The sequence below is a fragment of the Pezoporus occidentalis genome, unplaced genomic scaffold, assembly GCF_034315485.1.
Source record: "Pezoporus occidentalis ecotype Australia unplaced genomic scaffold, CSIRO_AGI_Poc_V1 ctg18, whole genome shotgun sequence".
In the NCBI taxonomy this organism is placed as follows: Eukaryota; Metazoa; Chordata; class Aves; order Psittaciformes; family Psittacidae; genus Pezoporus; species Pezoporus occidentalis.
Genome location: NW_026913640.1, coordinates 3,897,653 through 3,904,084, shown reverse-complemented (window position 1 = coordinate 3,904,084; position 6,432 = coordinate 3,897,653).

Sequence of the window (6,432 nt, the reverse complement as noted above, 5' to 3'; positions counted from 1 at the left end):
ATCAGCTATGCTTGATTCCTCAGCTTCGTCCTGGAACATCTGGAGGTTTGCTCTGAGTCTCGGTCGCTGAAGACACGGGGCAGAAGCGCCAGGGAGCAGCCATTGCCGCTCTGTGCCTCTCGGCTCTCCTGCCGGGGCCTAGTGCTGTGCCCACACCGCGTTTTGATACTGGTGTCTGTGGTATCGCCTGCCTTCCTAAAACTGTCTGATGGTTGGTTTTCATTAATGAAATAAACCTCACAGGCGTATTTTGCCCAGACGTTAGGCCTGGCCACGTTAATTGGGATAAAACATGTTCTTTTGGATATGGCCTCAACGAACAACACTTAACTGTAATGGGTTGCATATGTCTGTGTACTAGATTAACTTACTCTGACCACTGTGTTGAGGAGAAAATACTTCTACAGAGTTTTAGCGATCAGAACGTTTACTTTGCTTAAAGTGATAATCTGATTTTTGTCTAAGAGCAACAAAGAAAGATTTTATTAACATTAAGAAAATCAGAAAGGTGGCTGGTGACAGCCGGCATGGCTTCACTAAGGGGAAATCCTGCTTGACCAATCTGGTGGCCTTCTGTGATGGGGCTACAGAACTGATGGACAGGGGTAGAGCAGTTGATGTCATCTACCTGGACTTGTGCAAAGCGTTCCACACTGTCCCGCATGACGTCCTTGTCTCTAAATTGGAGAGACATCAATTTGATAGGTGGACCATTCAGTGGATATAGAACTGGCTGGATGGCTGCACGCAGAAAGTTGTGGTCAATGGCTCAATGTCCAGCTGGAGACCAGTAACGAGTGGTGTCCCTCAGGGATAGGTGTTGGGACTGGTCTTGTTTAACATCTTTGTCGCTGACATGGACAGTGGGATTTAGTGCGCCCTCAGCAAGTTTGCGGATGACACCAAGCTGTGTGGTTCGGTTGATACCCTGGAGGGAAGGAATGCCATCCAGAGGGACCTTGATACGCTTGTGAGGTGGGCTGATGCTAACCTCATGAAGTTTAACCATGCCATGTGCGAGGTCCTACACCTGGGTCACAGCAATCCCAGGCACAGCTACAGGTTGGGCAGAGAAGAGATTCAGAGCAGCCCTGTGGAGAAGGACTTGGGAGTGTTGGTTGATGAGAAAATGAACATGAGCTGGCTTCAGTGTGCGCTTGCAGCCCAGAAAGCCAGCTGTATCCTGGGCTTCATCAAAAGGAGTGTGACCAGCAGGTCGAAGGAGGTGATCCTGCTCCTCTGCTCTGCTCTCGTGAGACCTCACCTGGAGTATTGTGTGCAGTTCTGGTGACCTCAACATAAAAAGGACATGGAACTGTTGGAACAAGTCCAGAGGAGGGCCACGAGGATGCTCAGGGGACTGGAGCACCTCCTGTATAAAGACAGGCTGAGAAAGTTGGGGCTGTTCAGCCTCAGAAGAGAAGGCTGCGTGGAGACCTCATGGCAGCCTTCCAGTATCTGAAGGGGCCTATAGGGATGCTGTGGAGGGACTCTTCATTAGGGACTGTAGTGATAGGACAAGGGGTAACGGGTTGAAACTTAAACAGGGGAGTTTAGATTGGATATAAGGAGGAAATTCTTTCCTGTTAGGGTGGTGAGGCACTGGAATAGGTTGCCCAGGGAGGTTGTGAATGTTCCATCCCTGGCAGTGTTCAAGACCAGGTTGGGTGAAGCCTTGGGTAATACGGTTTAGTGTGAGGTGTCCCTCACCATGGCAGGGGGGTTGGAACTTGATCTTAAGGTCCTTTCCAACCCTAGCTGTTCTATGAAGTTTCAATGAGGACTGCCCCCAGTGTAAACATTGCCAAGGTTTCCTACATGCATGTTGTACTTACATGAACTTTCAATTTTCCTTGCAGCAGAAATAGGGTGTGTTGTGTTTTTTTTTTTTTTTCCATTATGTGACTGTATTCTTTTTTCAAATCTTACGACATTATGCAAAGCAAACCACATTTTTCCTAAGAAACAGTCTTGTAACAGTGCACACAACAACTTCTGTAAGTGATGTGCCCATTCTAAATGCCTGCAACATTGATGCTTTCAGATAACCTGGATAAATTATGAATATTTGAGAGTCTATATAATTTATAAAATCTCTGAAAATTGTTTATTTGCTATAAGTGGCAAAAAGAAAACAGTGATTGTTAAAAATCCATGCCTGGCATTCCTTCCAATTACCTCTGTGACCAAAGCAGCCTCCTGTCCTGTGCTGGATGATAGCTTTGCTCCATTAGAAGCTATGCACCTTTAGTAGCAATTTAATTTGATCAGAAGTGAGCTTTGGACATGAATCTCCTGATTCTTCCCATTTACTCTGCTCTAAGATTAGCACTATTCCAATGTAAAAGCTACTGAAATGTGCATTGTATGAATGCTACCATTGTAGTGTGAAATAGTCAAATACTTTTTTGTATTGATTTGCACATAATAATGCTGCAAAAGTTATGAGGACATTGCCTGGATCACAACCAGATCTGGGGAATCAGTGTGCAGCTTCTGAAGGAATAAGCGTGGCATAGCCTTGTACCTTTGTGGTCAGTGGCAAAACAGTGCGTGAATTCTGGAAGACAGGAGCAGCCCTGTGTTCAGGTACGGCCTTGCTGTGGCTTTGGGGCCTACATTTTGTACCATATTGTGGAATCTACAGTAAAATTCTAAAGCTATTTTGAAGTAAAATATAATTCAGACAGAACTGATCATTTCTGCTGTAAGGAGTTCTTTCAGGAGGGAGAGTAGGAAATGGCATAAAACCTGACCATTGCTACTAAGAAAAACACAGAGACACAAAATACACGAAAGAGACTATTATTGCAGGTTGGTGGAATATTTCTAACACAAGTATTTTCTGAAATACAAAGGGCTACACTGCTTTTTCTTCTACCATTTTTCATGAGATTATCTGAAGATAATAAGGCTAGTCCTTAATTTTAATATAAAAATTATTCTGCAACCACAATTCCTGACCTCTTGGAGAATTCTTTTCCAATAGTAATACTATTGAATATTTAATCCTAAGGAACAAAATATTTTCTATCTGAAATAATAATTATGTGTTTCCCTACACATGATAAATCAAGAAACATTGAAGATAACCATTTGGAGAGAGTAAGAGTGTGCTACAAGTGGACTTTTTGAAGGTAGTATTGGAAGATCAAAGCTCTCAAGTGCTTCGTGTTGTGTAACCAGTAATTGTCTCAGATGCATTTCATTTTGGGAATTCACCCAGGTAATTAAATAACACACATGTTACAGCTGACAATACCCTAATGTCATTCTTTTTAATCTCACTGAGGGTAATCAAATACACTTTCCCTGATGGTACTACTTCAGCTGTTACAGATGCCATATGGGAAGATGTTGTAATTACTAGAGACAAGTCTGCAAACAATTCCCCCAGAATCCTCAGGCTGCACTAGATGATAAAGGATGTTCCATCAGAAACATCGTTGGGGGAACCAGATAGTGTACATAGTGTCCAGGCAGTGCTTAGTCAGCAAGACTATCTAAATAGCAGCTCGTATATACATAAAAATGGAGTACACTGAGTGTAAAGCGTCAATAGACTTAAATTCAATGAGATGTTAAAATAACTAGCTTTAGATAGAGAACAGACAGTGAAATGGTAAAAACAAAAAGTGTTGAGAAGAAGAAAAAGAGCATCAGATAAAGCAACTTAAAAATGCTCAGCATTTTATACAGCACATTATGTTTAAGTATTTAATGCTTAATATACTAATTACTGTTTAAGTGAGAGGGAAAGAGAGATTATATATATTACAAAAGTTCAGTGCAGCACGCTTAGTTATGGCAGTGTTGACATCCCTACTCTTTGTGGAATATTTGTAATTTTAACTGCTCAGTTGTTACCTGAAATTAGTTTTATTTGAATATTTGAAGTTTAACAATTGAGATGCTCACCTTTGAGGTACAACTTAGAATCATAGAATAGTTAGGGTTGGAAAGGACCTTAAGATTATCTGGTTCCAACCCCCCCGCCATGGTCAGGGACACTTCACACTAAGCCATGCCACCCAAGGCTTTGTCCAACCTGGTCTTGAACACTGCCAAGGATGGAACATTCACAACCTCCCTGGGCAACCTATTCCAGTGCCTCACCACCCTAACAGGAAAGAATTTCCTCCTTATATCCAATCTAAACTTCCCCTGTTTAAGTTTCAAATGCTCCTGCTGGTCATGCTCCTTTTGATGCAGCCCAGGATACGGTTGGCTTTCTGGGCTGCAAGCGCACACTGAAGCCATCTCATGTTCATTTTCTCATCAACCAGCACCCCCAAGTCCTTCTCCGCAGGGTTGCTCTGAATCTCTTCTCTGCCCAACCTGTAGCTATGCCTGGGATTGCTCCGACCCAGGTGTAGGACCTTGCACTTGGCATGGTTAAACTTCATGAGGTTGGCATCAGTCCACCTCACAAGTGTGTCGAGGTCCCTCTGGATGGCATTCCTTCCCTCCAGCGTATCAATCGAACCACACAGCTTGGTGTCATCGGCAAACTTGCTGAGGGCACACTAAAACCCCCTGTCCATGTCAGCGACAAAGATGTTGAACAAGACCGGTCCCAACACCGATCCCTGAGGGACACCACTCATTGCTGGTCTCCAGCTGGACACTGAGCCATTGACCACAACTCTGCGTGCAGCCATCCAGCCAGTTCTTTATCCCCTGAGTGGTCCACCTATCAAATTGATGTCTCTCCAATTTAGAGACCTGGATGTCGTGCGGGACAGTGTTGAACGCTTTGCACAAGTCCAGGTAGATGACATCAACTGCTCTACCCCTGTCCATCAGTTCCGTAGCCCCATCATAGAATGCCACCAGATTGGTCAGGCAGGGTTTCCCCTTAGTGAAGCCATGCTGACTATCACCAAGCCCCTTGTTGTTTTTCATGTGCCTTAGCACGCCTTCCAGGAGAATCTGCTCCAAGATTTTGCCAGGCACGGAGTTGAGACTGACTGGTCTGTAATTACCCAGGTCATCCATTTTCCCCTTCTTGAAAATGGGGGTTATATTTCCTTTTTTCCAAGTTACTATAAGAAGTTCTTAAATATTCTTCCCATTTTGTTAAACTACCAGCATTGTTTAAGAATATTTAGGTTATTGTACTCTCTTCTCCCACCTCCTGTCCTACATCGCAGTTAAGGAAGGAGAGCATTTAAATCAATTAAAGGTAACTCAGAGGAGACACTAATTTAATTCACTGACAAACTGAGCTAATCGACAGGGAAAGAAAGACTGCTGGTACAGACTCCCCAGATATTAATTCACTACTGTTGTACCTGTCAGAAAGGCACCAAGGGAAGAACACTGACTACTGTGGCTTTTTAGATGATGCCTGCCATAGGTAGGGTACTTTAGTGTTAAGCTGTAGGAATACACTGTGTAAATAGCTGGAGTAGTCAGCAAGAAGATTCCATGACATTTACCAACAAAGCAGCTGTTAACCACACTAGAATGGAAAAAAAACAATGAACCACACAAAACAAAACAACCAACCACAAACTGGTATTAGCAGCCTTAAAGGTTTATGTATTAATGGTCTCTAGCTTACTCCTATTCAGACAGCAAGATAGTTAGATTTGTTTAGAGTATAAAGGATGCACTAGTTGATAGCGAAATGAACTTCACTTCCTGACTGTAGGAAAGAGACAGATCCTGATTCAGAAATTTAACAATCTGAATGATGTTTTTTGCTCCTGTGGCTACTGTAACATGAAACATTTTACTGCTCTGTCTGTAACATGAAACATTTTATTGCTCTCTTCCTATATATGACTCCAAAAAGGCACTGACCTCTTTAAGATCCTATCTGAAGAAGAGAAGTCAGAGATGAAAATACATCTGTAACTGACTTGAGATGGCAAATTTTGGAAGGGGGTAATAGTTTGTGTTCTAATAGAAAGACTTACTTCAGTAGGTCATTTAATCTTACTAGTGTCCCACTGTAGCTGTTAACTATTTCATGAAGAGAGTGGATAAGTAGGTGGAATAAAAGGTTTCCTACAGTCCTCACCCTGGAAAGTAACGTAATATAATCTTCAGTTTATTGGGAGTTTTGGGAATTTATTTTTGGTGAAATATATAGTGCTTAATGACTCTTGTCTTTTTGTTAGAAAACAACCACAAGCTGATAGGTATTTTTGGTAAAGTATTCTTAGCACCAAGATTAAAGTGGTACTTATTAAACTTCAGAATAAATACTGCACATGTGTTTAAAGCTAGTAGGTTCTGAGCATCACTGCTGTTCATGTTTACAAGGAGATGGTATTGGAAACAGCACTGACAGAGACAGTAAGAGTCTAAAAATTCCAGTTATCTTAAGTCACTGTTTCTGTGTGGCTTCCTTGCAAATTATTTAAGAGACATGTAAGATACTAAAATTAGTTGAAAAGTTAACTCATGTTCATAATAATATCA